The sequence below is a fragment of the Meriones unguiculatus genome, chromosome 11 (assembly GCF_030254825.1).
Source record: "Meriones unguiculatus strain TT.TT164.6M chromosome 11, Bangor_MerUng_6.1, whole genome shotgun sequence".
In the NCBI taxonomy this organism is placed as follows: domain Eukaryota; kingdom Metazoa; phylum Chordata; class Mammalia; order Rodentia; family Muridae; genus Meriones; species Meriones unguiculatus.
In genome coordinates, this window is record NC_083359.1 from 45955462 (window position 1) to 45969447 (window position 13986).

Below are 13986 nucleotides of genomic sequence, written 5' to 3' on the forward strand. Positions count from 1 at the left end.
GCTTAGGTATTAAGGAGAACTTGCTAGATTTATGACACAGCCGTCAGAAAATTCCTCAGGCACGATGACAGGATGAACACAGCAAAGTGACTGATAGTGCTGCCTGGGTTCCCAAGGAACCGAGGCTCTGACTTTCTTCCATCTGCTCCTTTGACTTATTCTACTCATTGTTTCTTTGTGGTTCGTTTAAGGTGTTGCTGCAAATTGCTTATTTTGAGGTATTTTATTTCTTTGTTTACTTCAGCCCTATCTCGACCCCCTAGTTTCTAGATTTGTAATCCATGGCTAACTAGATATGAGGCCACTTGGATTCCTGGACTCAAGAGGAACCTCTAAGCTCTATAAGAGTTAACTAGACCATAAAACAGTTGCCTAGGATAAGCTTAGCTATGGTTAAATGTTTGTGTCTTTGATTTTTTTTTAATGAATGATTACACCTTCTGTCCAAATAAGTTTAGAAAGTCGTAGGACCATAAAAAATGAGCAAGCAGTTGAGCAACTGTCCTCCCAACACACTTCATCCCATCAAACCAAAATAAACCCTCCCTCCCCACCCCACCCCCCAAAAGAGGAGGGAGCCAGGCATGGTGGCACACTTTTAATCCCAGCACTCTGGAAGTAAAGACCAGAATTATCTACATAGTGGGTTCTAGAATAGACAGGGCTATATAGAAAGACGCTGTCTAATAAACAAATAAATAAATGAAACAAGGAAGGGAGAAAAGGAGAAAGGAAAGGAGATGGCTCAGCAGCTAAGAGCACACATTGCACTTGCAAGAACCCCGAGTTCCATTCCCAGCACCCAGCGCTCGATTCGGTCAGCTCACAACCACCTGTAACTTACAGCTCCAGGGAATCCCAGTACACACACACACACACACACACACACACACACACACACACACGGAGAGAGAGAGAGAGAGAAAGAGAGAGAGAGAGATGATTAAAATAAAATAAACCTTTATTTTTAATGAAAGAAAATGTGTGGGACTCAGTCACTCACACACTCTTTTTAATTAGTTTTCACTGCTTTTCAATCTTCTGAACGCAGCTTTACTGCGTCTAAAATCTCATGTGTACTCATAAAAGACATTCAACCAATATTGCCTCCCTTTATCGTTGAGGAAACGAGGAAGAGGAGGGAAGAGATCTGCCCTGGGTCGTAGTCTGACTCCCAGTTTGCGCTCCTCTCATTGCCCTGTTGTGCGCCGCTGTGGCGAGAAGGGCTGAAGGCACCGCAGACTGATGCTTCAGCCCTCACTTCAGGGCCCCGGATTCCCAGGTTCCAGAGACCAGATCCGGAGCACTTGCGCGGGGGGGTGGGGGTGGGGGACGCACAGGTACATTCATCAGCGGCCCCCGGATCTTAAAACGGTGAAGTGGGGTGGAGGTACAGTGAAGGTTCACGTTAAATTAGACTGTAGAGCCTCCCCGCCTACAAGGAAACAACTCCTAGCCCCAATCTGACTCGCTGGGGGACCCTCCGGCTGCCTCTCTCCTAGCCCCTTCCTCCGGCCCTCGCGGCCCTCCTCCGAGACCCCCGGGCGCATCCTACCCGCTGAGGTCGGACTCTGCCCCGCCCCGCCTTCTCCCTCCCCCCCGGGGGCGGTGGCCCATGGAGGGCGCTTCCATTGGCTGGAGTGCAAGCAAGGGCCAGAGGCAGTGGTGCTGATTGGCCGGAGCTGCTCTGCGAAGCTTGGGAGCCTGGCGAGTCGCTGGGGGAAGCCGAGCAGACGCCAGGAGCGGCGGAGAGCATCGGAAGGTGCTCGCGCTAGTCGGACCCGCAGATCGGAGCCTGTAGATCGCTGCCGGGGCCTGGAGGTAAGTGCGAAGCGTCCGGACGCGTATGGCTGGCCCTTCCGAGGGAAGCCCTGCACCGGGGAAGACAGAGCTGGGCATCTTCCTCTAGAATTCGGGCCCTCCATCCAACCAAGACTCGGGCTTCTGCCCCGAAAGGAATGGTCTCCCACTCCTCAGGCCCCAGAAAGCAAAACAGATTAGTGTAACCTTCAGAAATCCAGCCGGCCACTGGCTGGAGGGGAAAACCCCTCCCTTGTTTAACCCTTGGAATAGAATGCACCCCCCCCCCAGTGGAGTCCTGCCTCCCAGTTATCTAGACCCTCTCCCATCTCCTCCCATTCCTAATAAACTAAGTTAGGGTCTCTTCCTTCTCTCTCATTCCTGTCTCCTTGGGATGTTGAGGTCACAGCTCAAATAGAAGGGTCTCATCCCTCCCCGACTGTAAAGTCCTGGAGAATAAGACTCTGTCATCAACAAGGACATCCCAGGCCAAATCACCTGCATGCCCATCCCAGAAACGAGGTTCTGGATTCTGGGGACAGATGAATTCTGTTCTATCCCTATGAAGACCCTTCCCCACCCTAGGAGAGGCCACATGCCCCCCACCAAAGGCTTTTAGGGGCTTTTCCTTCCCAGGCCTAGAGCTCCTTTCAGGAGCCTTCAAACTCTAAGACCACAGACGGCGTTGCACTGCAGGACCAACAGGCACCCCTTTCTGCCCCCCACTTCCACCAGCACAAATATAAAGGGCTGTTATTCAGTCTTGCCCTCCCGAGGCAGGTCTCTCTAACCCTGGACAAAGGCGCATCAACATAGAGGGGGGCTGTCGGCCCACTTCCACGGGTCCCCTGTTTGGTCTTGGGTCTGCCCCATCACCTCCTGTGGCCGTTGCCAGATGGGATTCCCTGGGCATTAGGCCAAGAGAAGAATGCTGCCGGGCTTGTCCACTGGTCTGCGGACAGGGCTGGCTTAGCTGTATGGCTGCCCTCGCCGCGGTTTGGTGGGGACAGATCAGGAGATGGGAAAGCAATGAGTCTTGGCTTCTCCTCTGGACGTGGGCACTGTGACTTAGGATGGGGAGAGATGTGTTTCCCGAAGGCCAGAGGACAGCTCTGGGAGAGACATGACCCTGTCTGCAATTCTAAAATGTAAAAGAGCATCTACATTAAGACTGGCCGTTTGTCTGGTAGTTGAACAAACTGAGGCACAAAGAGACAGAGGGACTCACTCAAGGTCACCCAGGCAGTCTTTGACAAAACCAGAGGGTCAGTGGGACACCCCAACACTAGCTCCAGTCTTCACACCGAGCACCATGTCCCCTCTCATCATAGGACATAGCAACAATGAAAAAGTGAGCTCAGAAGGAGCAGAGCTTTTACAATGCCTGTTGACATGCCATAGGCTCTGGCGGAACCCCTTCCTGGGGTCTTATGGGTTTCTGCCTTGTGCCTACTGCTGAGCAAAGCTTGCCAAAATCCAGATCAATGCACTAGAATTGATGTTATCGGTTACAACATCCTAGAGCCAAGGCTACCGTGGGGACATCAGCTGCATGGCTGGGCTTGCTCCAGGAAGGGGTGCCCGAGGGAGTTGCACCCCTTTCCTCTCTGCCTCTGCTCGCTCTCTCTGGTTCCCATTTTCTGCAGTAATGGCTTGTCTATTCTTAGAGTCCTGCACCCGTTCCTGACACATGGATGATTCTGTAGGACCCTTTAGATAAATAAGCAGTAGTGACTAGACCCCGCTAGATGAGAGAATCTGGGGTACCAACTCTCCTTGTCCTTCCTCTGTCCAGCTTTCAGCTGGAAGTTGGGTAGCTACCATACCTCAGAATGAAAAATGCAGAAATGAGAATGTTGTTTTCATCTGCTTCTTGGTGTGTGATATTGGGGAGATTTTACTCTTTATTTTTAGGCAATCTAACATAGGATAGGCTAGCCTCCTCCTCACTGCATGGTGGAATGAATGACCTTGAACTTCTGATTCTTCTGCCTTCACCCCCTGAATTCTGGGATTACGTGAATTTACCACATCATCATAGCCAGTTTCCATGCAGTGCTGAGGCTGCAGTGAAGGGTACATGCTGGGCCAGCACTCACCAACCAACTGACCTTTGACCTTTGGGAAAGTTTTTCTTTCTGTGTTGCTTACCCTCAGGATGAAATAAGTTGATCCTCAAAGCATATAACACAGCTATATATAATAGTGGTCACAAAGTCAAGAACAAGTCAATTCAAGCCGAGCGGTGGCAGCACACGCCTGTAATCCCAGCACTTGAGAGGCAGAATCAGGCAGATCTCTGTGAGCTTGAGGCCAGGCTGGTCTACAAAGTGAGTTCCAGGACAGCCAAGGCTACACAGAAAAACCCTATCTGGAAACCCACTTCTAAAAAAAAAGAAAGAAAGAAAGAAAGAAAGAAAGAAAGAAAGAAAGAAAGAAAGAAAGAAAGAAAGAGGGAGAGAGAACGTCAACGCAAACTGGCAGAATGTGGCGGTAATGCCTATAGCTGTGCCTGGGGACCTCTGTCTTAGACAGGCCAGCAGGACAAAGGCAATGGACAAACAGGCCATTGGAGAAAAGTGAGGCTTTCAGGGAAACAGAGTGTGTGGAGTGGGTCCCAGACCTTAAAGCCAGTTGGAATCTAGTTTTAGCCATCTATTGGCTACTTCTGTCTGGGGGAACATGAGTAGTCATTGGCTTCTCTGAGCCCGGGTTCCTGTCTTTAGCCTGGAGGCCTGGGCATCAGGTAAGGCGTAGCCTCCATTGAGGGCTCATATTCTTAGCCAGTGGCATTTGAGTTGGGTGAGTCTCAGTAGTGAATTTATTATCTTTGTTGCACTTTACACACTAGATGCCAGTAACGCTGCCTCAGTTGACAGAAAAAAAAAAATCTCCTGCTAGGATAGAGAGAGGGCTTAGTGGGTATAATGCCTGGTCTGTAAGCTTGGGGATGTAAGTTTGCATCCCCAGCACCTACCTAAAAGCCAGAGTAGACAGCTGGGAATGGAGACAAGCAGATCCCTAGCCAGCCAGCCTTGCTGAAAGGTTGAGCTCCAGGATCAGCGAGAGACTCTGTCACAAAGAATAAGGTGAGTACCAGTAAGACTTCCCATGATGACCTCTGACCTCCACACATGCATGAGTGGGTGAGCACAACCACACACACACAGCACACACATATACACCAACTACACGCATACACACACAATCTTCAGGTGACTAAATGTCTGGTTGAGAACAAATGTGGCTTCGAACATGGCTGGTGTTTGAGCTAAGCCACCTCCCGTGATAACAGCTCCTTGCTGTGGTTTCTCCGTGACGGGAGGGTGAGGAGTGTTCAGGTGCTAAGCCTCCTGACATCACTGTCACTTCAGCCTCTCTTTTCAGAAGGACTTTGCCATTTTCAGCGCTCCATTAGGAGTCCTAGTTTATACACTGTGGAGATGGAAAGCCTTGTCTGAGAGACCACCCCTTTCCCAATAGAGGCCAAAGGCATGCTCCAGGAGAAGACCTTAAAATTTATTACCTCTGTTTCCCTATGTGGGAAGGGGTTTGTACGCACCACAATATGCATGTCGAGGTCAGAGGACAACTATTTTAGGGGTGGTTCTCCCAGGACAGGCTTGGCAGCACGTGCCTTTGCCTGCTTGCTGAGCCAAGAATGCAGTTTTAGACACCATCTTGTTCTAGAGACTTTCTCAGCAGGGTATGAGGCACTTTCATACAGCTTAAACTCCAGGGAGATGCAGCAGCCCAACATCAGGGAATCTGCTCCAGCGATGCCCCCATGTGTGCAGATGACCTAGCACCACCCACTCGTCATCCCAGTCAGGGAAGGGGCAGGATTCTGGCATGCCCCAGTGGAGAAAGGAAGACTCTTTTTAGAAGAATGAGGTAGATTTAGGCCCCAAGCCTGGAAAGGTCTCGGAAGTATATAATTTAGTGAAATAAAATCACTGGGTCAATATAAAGAGGATGGTCTTATTTTTTTAATCATAATATACATATACAGAAGAAAACGGGTAGTTAGGGGCCAATGGGCTGACCCAGTGGGGGGAGGGGGCTCATCACCAACAGCCTGAGTTCCATTCCAGGATCTACACGGTGAAGGAGAAAAACAACCCCTAAAAGTGGTTCTCTGGCCTCCACAAGAATACCATGACACACACACACAGATAAATGTACTTAAGATTTTTAAGAAAGTGAATCACTGTCTTAGCACATCAGACAGCTCATCAGCCTGATAGAAAGGAAAAAAAAAAAACCAGCAGTTAGGGAAGTGAGTCCTGAAAGGGGGGCCCTGCTGTTCAAGAGGGAAGAGGGGGAGCCCCCAGCCAGCTTCTCTTCCTTCTCTTCCTTCCAAAGCCCAGGAGTTGACCTGATTCATACCTGATGTTGCCAATGGCCGAAGCTGGGACCTTCTGGGCTTCCAGAGAGTTCTGGGGCTCAGAAACAGGAAAGAGAGACATCATCTGTACCGGCTGAGGCTGTGGAGCTGTGTCTTGACCTGCCTCGTTGTGGATTGTGCTTCTCTTTGCAGCTGCTCTAATCTCTTGGAGCCTTGTTGCCCCATCCTAACATGGGGTGTTAGGAAAGAGGCAAATGGACAGCAGCAGAAGCGACCTGACTGCTGTGAGGATTCACTGGCACCTTGTGAATTAAGTCGGCCCTTAATTTATGTGACCACTGCCGCTTTCATCTCTTTTCCCCTTCTGCCTGCTTGTGACCTGGCAGGAGACAGACCACAAAAGCCTCATAAGTGACAGCTGGGTAGCCTGGGGCCTGCAAGAATGCTCAGCAGAGGGATCCATCGCCCCCTGCACCACCGTGCCTGGCAGGGGTTCTGAGCTGAAAGTCAGGGAAGAAGTCTGAGGAGAGCCATGCTCCATTTCCTCCTCCTGCGCCTGGCTGTCTTCTCTTCCTCTAACACTACATGCTAAGCACTTAAAGAGTAGCCTTTAATTACACAGTCCCTCAATAGTTCCACTTTCCAAGGGTAGATTGTCCTTCAAAAGCTGCTTCAAGATCTGTCTTATTTTCTTTTCTTTTCTTTTTTTCTCCTCTCCTACCCTCTCCCTTCCCCTTCTTTAAACTCCCGGCCTGTCTCCCTTCTCCTTTCCTCTTTTCACTTCCTCCTCAACTCCTTAATATTTTGAGATAGGACCTTAAACTGAATGTTTAAACCACTTTAAAGGATAAAGTTCTATGACATTAAGCATTGTGTTGTGCAGGCAATTCAACTGGCCTTCCCTTAGGGACCTTCAGGGTCCTGTCAACGTCCTATGTCAGTACCTCTGTCCAATGACATCTTCTGGGCCAGGTACATAGTGACCTGTCAGCCACTCCACCTGCCCTCTTGCCCTCTTGTTCTTTTGCTCTTCCCTTTTCTTGCTTTCTCTCCTCTCTCTCTGTTGAGGTTCCCCACCCCCCATCCAATAAACCCCTTTGGATTTGAGATTGGTTGTGTGCAAGGCATTTTTATCTAAATCTAACACTGAGTTCATTCACAGTGCTGTACTTCCATAATCACTATCTAGATCTAAGGAATCTCTGTCTCCCTGTAAGGAAATTAAGTGGTTCTTCCTCATGCCTTGGCTTCTAGTCTCTGGATTTGCTTATCCAGAATACTTCCTATCAATGGACCCTTACACCATGTGACCTGTTGTGTTTACGAATGAACAATGTTCCATATTGATCATGATGTGCTCCTTCATTTATCAGCCAATATGTGTGAGATGGTTCTATCCTGCCTACTGTGAACATATGAATGCAGGTGATGGGCTTAAAGACCTGCTTTTGAGCTGCGGATGTAGCTTATTTGGTACAGTGCTTGCCTAGCATGCAGGAAGCTCTGGCGTTAAAATAATGCTTAGCTATAACTGAGTTTGAAGTCCACCTGGGTGATGTGGAGACCTGTCTTTATAAGGGGAGTAGGCATTTGTTGGGGATGTGGCCTAGTGGAGAAAGTGCTTTTCTTAAAAGCATGAGGACTGGAATTTGAATCTCCAGGCCTGTATAAAAGCCAAACAGACTTGCTGGCCACTGGCTGGGAAAAAGGCACCCATCCACTTCAGGCCCATACAAGAAAACACACACACTAGACACATGCAGAAAAAAAGAAAGAGAAAGAAAAACCTGCCCTCAGTATATATCCAGGAGCCGAACTGACAATCTGGTGCTGACTCTGTTTAACCTGAGGTAGTTCTGCAACACTCTACATTCCCACCTGCAGTGCACAGGGCCCAGCGTCCAAGCCTCCGCAGTAAGCTCTGACTCCAGTGTTGTTAGGGAAGCCTTTCTGAGGAGTGAGATGTTGCTACATTGTTGTTTTGACCTATATTTCGGTAACCACTCACGCTGTGATGTTGAGTATCCACTCATAGGCGTGCTGCTGGCCTGTATCTTTTCAAGTCCTTTTCTCACCTTAAAAAAATTTTTGCAGATTTGGCATGGTGGAGCACACATTTAATGCCAGCACTCGGGAGGCAAAGGCAGGTAGATCTGAGCCCAACGTCAGCCTGGTCTAATAGAGAGTTCCAAGACAGCCTGGACTACTTGAATCATCTCATTAAACCAAAGTTTCAACAAAGCAAAAAAAAACAAATTTTATTACATTAATAAAATGTAGCATCACATGTGCTGTGGTGTTGTTGTGGAGGTCAGAGGACAACTTCCTCCATGTGGGATCTGGGGATCAAATTCAGGTCATCAGGCTTGGCATCAAGTGCCTTTACTACTCCTTGTCCCCTTTGCCTACTTTTGAACTGGGTTTGTTTTTTTAATTGAAGTTGTGATTGGCTTATTTATATTGAAGTTGGCTGGTTGATTGATATGTGGTGTGGTGTGTGTGTGTGTGTGTGTGTGTGTGTACAGGCATGAATGTGCCACAGTGTTTATGTGAAGGTCAGAGGACAACTTTTGGGAGTTGGTTCTTTCTGCCAAGTATGTTCTGGGGATTGAACTCAGGACATCAGGCTTGGCATCAAGCAACCTTACCCACTGAACCATTTTGCCGGCCCATGAAGTTGTGATCTGTGTCACTGTTTCTTGGTCCATTTAAACTGTTGCTCAGTTCCTATACAGGTCAGGCATTGTCTGTGACCTGGGAGTACAGGCGACTCCAGTACAGTTCCTGCCCATGAGGAACTTGCTGTCTAAAGCAGTTTCAAAGCCTCGAAACTGCTGGCTTCATAGGAGGGGACAGCTATCTGCTTATGTCATTGAGATGTCAGGAGCATTCTTCCTCCAAAGTTGTGACAACCAAAAACCTCTCCATCACCAAACATTCTGTGGGGGAACAAAATTCCTGCTTGAGAATCACCAGGCTAGAGGTGTTGTGTGACTGACTGTTCCTTGGGGGCATGAGGAAATGGCAGATACATGACGGGAGCACCCAACAACAGAGCAAGCATTCCACCTGTTAATCTTGGTGAACTAACAAGTTCACCACGGTCATCTGCACAGGAGTGAAGCCACTCCAGAGCAGCTGTGTCACTGGAAAGTCCCACCCTGGCACAGGTGGCAACTCACAGACACTGCACCCAAGGGCTCCTTGCCCAGTTTGCAGGCAGGTTCACAGACAGCCTTCTCTCTTCAGCAGCTGTATATTGCTTTTATAACCTTGGGGAGAGTCCCGATGGCCTTATAATTTTCACAGGCTTGTAAGTTTCCTTGGCTTCCTGAGTCATATAAGTCTCTCTTACTTTTTTGTTCTGGAAGGGGAAATAACTATTCAAGAGGCTGAATAAATATAGATACCCATAATCCCTGTACTTGAAGCATATTTGTTGGGTGTTGGACAGGTGGGTGAGTAGATATATGGATGACTGAATATATGCATGCATGAATCCATGAATGAGTAGGTGGACGGGTGGATTCGACCACTTTTTTGGTTGGACATATGGACGATGGATGGATGGATGGATGGATGGATGGATGTGTGAGTGAGTGAATGAATGAATGTCTGCACTTGTAAGATTTGGAATGTTGCGGAAGCTGTACTGAGGAATATTTTCACTCCTGAGCATGGTAGTCCTCATACTTTTAACATGGGCACACCCTCAAAAGCTTTGTAAAAACAGACCAAGCTCACCCATCAGAATCTGAGTTTAATAGAATCACCAGCTGATAGACCACTCTCAAACCAGCCTCCTTGCCCAATGCAAATCCTGACCATCCTTATCAATCTGTCAACTCCCAGAAATCCCACTGCCTTCTGCCAGCATCTTCATTAGATGCTGACATCATAGAGTAGCAGCATGCTAGACATCTGTCCTTGGGCTTCACTAAGTCCTTCCGGTCTGGGACCCACTGTGCTTTAGAACCTTGTTATTTGGACTGAGGAGATGGCTCAGTGGATAAAAGTGCTTGTCACATAGGATTAGGACCTGAGTTCAAATCCTTGTAACCCATGTAAAAGTCAGATGCACGACACAAGCATTTGTTACCCTGGTGCTTCTTTGAGAAGAGAGACCAAGTCAGGTTAATCCCAGAAGCCCAATAGCCATGCAGAGGTACTGACCCTGTTCAGTGTGACATGCCTGGTGATCATGTAAAACAACAAAGAGACCCTGACCCGAGTGAGAGAAGTTGGAAGCCAAGTACTGACACCTGAGGTTGCCCTCTGACCCCCACAGCTCTGACATGTAGCTCTGATATTCACATGAGAATCCCTGGGTAGACCCAACATTTTCTTCAGTACAGAAAGAAGAGAGGGGGAAGAGGGAGAGAAATAGGGGAGAGAAAGGGAGGGAAGGAGGAAGGGAAGAAAAAAAGTCTTTAAGAACTGGAGAGATTACACAGTGTGTAAAGTATTTGCCACAAAGCCATGAAGAGCTGAGTTTGATCCCCAGCACCTGTGTAAAAAGCCAGGCATGGTGGCCCACAGGTCACCCCTGCACCAGGGAGGGAGAGCCAGAAGCATCCTTAGTGCTCGCCGACCACCAGCCTAGCCTGACCAGCTCAAGTTCCCATACGAGAATGCTTCTCTAAAACAGGGCAGACAGCTCCTAAGTAATGCCGCTCCCAGTTGACTTTTGCCCCCCACACACACATTACACATGCATTCTCACATGTGTGTTCACACAACAGAAAAACAAGTAGTGAGGGAAGGGTGAAAAGTCATGGCACTCATGAAATGGAAAAATGAATGCTTGTTACTGGGTTTATTAAGCAGATGTTACAAGTTCAAAAGAAAAGCCAAATACAGCACGACCATGTATGCGGAAAGAAATGGCATGCATCACAAGCGGAGACTGAAATGGTCTGATGAGGCAGAACTTGCTTATCTATCGGTTTCTGCAACTTACAAGGAGTTTAAAAAGAAAAAAAAGCTGGCTTGAATGTAATGAACGAGGCTGGAATCAGATAACCCAAAGGCAGGTGTTTATGTAGACAGGGTGCAGTGTCCCGCTGACGAACAATTTCTCCCTATAAAACCAAGCTTTCCAGAATGGGGAGGCTGGAATGGGGTTGGGACAGAGGCAGGAAAGTTCAGGAAGGCAAAGATCACCACTAGCCAGGTGACCCTTTACCAGTTTGGACCCAGAGACCCACTGGGGACCACAGTGGGGTTCTGAGCAAGGTGGTGATATGACTTGGTTAGCACTTGAAGAAGCTGGGCGTCGACTGGCAACTCATCTTCTCCCACCACTGAGCCCAGGCCCCTCCAATCCTTCAGGCAGGTTGCTGGCCTTGTAGCAAGAGCTTTTAAGACCTTAAAGCGCCTTGGGGACAAGGCTGGCAAAATGCCAGCCAAAAGAGCAAGGCACCACCATACAGGCAGGCCTGTTCCCAAGCAGGAACAAAGGCTGCCTCCCCTCTCCTTGTCCACAGCTGTAAATAGCTCTCCGCTGGCTTTGCAGTCTGAGCGCCTTTGTGGGGACAGGCTGGAAATGAGCATACTGAGAAGTGTTTGTGCAAATTACTGCCTGAGTGACAGTGTACACCTGGCAGCCTGCCCCGGCCCTGCGTGCGCCACCCTCCCAGGGGCTGCAAGCCCGCCTCCAAGAACAGACACACACAAGAGCGTGGACATTGTGACCTAGGGCAAGCTTGAGGAAGGCTTCCAAGCTAGCTAGTAGAGCCGAGTTAGGAAGAGGAGCGAGAGGAAACCTTCAAAGGACCCCAACCAAGTTTCATTACCATGACAGTCACGCTTGAACAAGGAAGGAGCAGACATCCTAAGATGGCTCTCCTGAACCTAGGCACCCCACAAGGCAGGACTGAGCAGACACGGGCAACAGGCTCAGAAAGGAGACCCCCGCAGAGGGCTGTTCCGAAGAGCAGCACCCAGTGTCTCAGGTAGCCACATGGATTCCTCTGGGCAATCTTGTAGCTCCCTGGGTTCAGGACTCACCTGTCAGTGTGATGTTTCTAGTCACTGAGAATTGGGGGCGGGGGAAGGTCAGCTACCACAACAAATAGAAAGGTAGGGTCAAAACATTAAAAAAAAAAAAACAACATAGGGCTGGTAAGATGGCTCAGCAAGTGAAAGTACCAAGTTGGATTTCCCAGGAGCTACTCTGGAGCAGAGAACCAACTCCTGCAAGTTATGGCCTGACTTCCACACATTTGCCATGATGTCCTGTGCATCCTTGAATAGAGTAATTTTAAAATGCAATTAAAAATTCTGTTGTATGTGATGATGAATGGCTGTGATCTCAGTATTTCAGAAGCTGAGGTATGAGAATTGTGAATTTGAAGTCAGCATGGAATATGGTTCCAGCTAGCCTGGGCTGCACGACAAGGCAGAGAGAGAGAGTGCTAAGGGTGTAGCTGCATTGGTAGAGGGTGGTGCCTAGCACAGCCATCTCCGTGTTCCAGCATTAGCTCAACGTCAACCAGATATGGTGGCACGTGGCTGTAATCCCAGTGCGTGGGGAGGCAGAGGCAGGCAGATTGCTGTGAGTTCAAGGCCGGCCTGAGCTACAAAGCAAATAAAGAACAGCCAGAGGTACACAGAGAAACCTTAACACCCCCCCCCCGAAAAAAGAAAAAAAAAAGTTAAGAGGTCCAAGGTCACCCTCAGCTACCTAGCAAGTCTGAGCTTAACTTGAAAGGGGAGAGACCCTATGCAGAGAGAGAGAGAGAGACATGAGTAAGTGCCATGCATGGTGGTTCACAACTATAATCTCGGCATTCGAGAGCCCGAGGCAGGAGGAGCACCTTTAGTTTCCGACCGGTCTGGACCACAGACTAAGACAAATGAACAGCCAGGCTTGGTGGCACATGCCATTGATCTCAGCACTCAGGTGGCAGAGACGGCAGATCTTTGTGAGTTTGAGGCCAGTGTGGTCAGGAGAAAGCAGGTGGGCTGGTGAAACTTGGCTCCTACATGGTGTTTTCTGGGACCTTCCCAGAAAAGCCGACTCAGAGCTGGATTGGTTGGTGGTTAAGAAGAACAGCTTCCCTACAGGGCCTGGAAAACTGTTAGCAGCCACCATGTTATAACATTCCCTCTTGGAATGGAACAGGCTCACAGGTTTACATTCTTCCTGTTTGTCATGGCTCAAACGGTCACTGCCTTTATCCAGGTCACCTCCCTGTACACGTGTCCTCCTTGGGCCAAGAAAACCTTTTGTGTTACAAATTTTCTGGTTGGTGTTTTGCTACCTGCTCTGTGAAAAAACACTTCCACCAGCAAACAAAAAGAGATAATTGCTCAGGATCCAAAGGATATTTCACCCCAGGCCAAAGATACTTTATCGTAAGTGATTGTAGGTTACAACTGGGGTTCACCAAGACTGTTAATCTGTAAGTTGGGAAAGTATACAATGGGGCACAGTCCTCTTGTTCCCTGGACTGACAGTCAAGTTCCTAGAGAGACTCAGCTAGGAACTGCAGATGCCCCTCTGTTCTCAGCTTAGGGAGCAAAGGACAGCTGTAGGAGTCAGGAGGCTCCTCACACAGGAACTTATCTCATATATGGGCTGACTTTGGGAGCTACAACAGGACCTGGAGGAAGTGGCAGGCTGTGCTTTTACTAGGGAGCAAAAGGGCACTCGAGGCTTTGCACCTATTAATCATTGAACCCTGCAGCACCTGTCATAGCTCTCACCACTATATCACAAGCAGGGAAAGTGAGGCACACAGAAAAAAAAATGAACCCTGAAATTATACACACTCGAAATCCCCATACTATTTGGGTAGAGTTGTACCCAGGACAGGCTGAGTGAGCCTGTAGGT

The 13986-nt window shown here is 48.7% G+C and overlaps 1 protein-coding gene across 2 annotated transcripts in view; it reads left to right on the plus strand.

Annotated features, from left to right (window-relative positions):
• Positions 1-1665: 1665 nt before the first annotated feature.
• The window catches only part of Abat (4-aminobutyrate aminotransferase), a 96006-nt gene continuing 83685 nt past the window's right edge, over positions 1666-13986 (plus strand). The window contains exon 1 of one of the 2 annotated variants that reach the window (XM_021644985.2): positions 1666-1821. The gene's annotated coding sequence lies outside the window, so the exon portion shown is untranslated. The remainder of the gene's footprint in view (positions 1822-13986) is intronic. The other variant, XM_060364156.1, reaches the window with a different exon arrangement.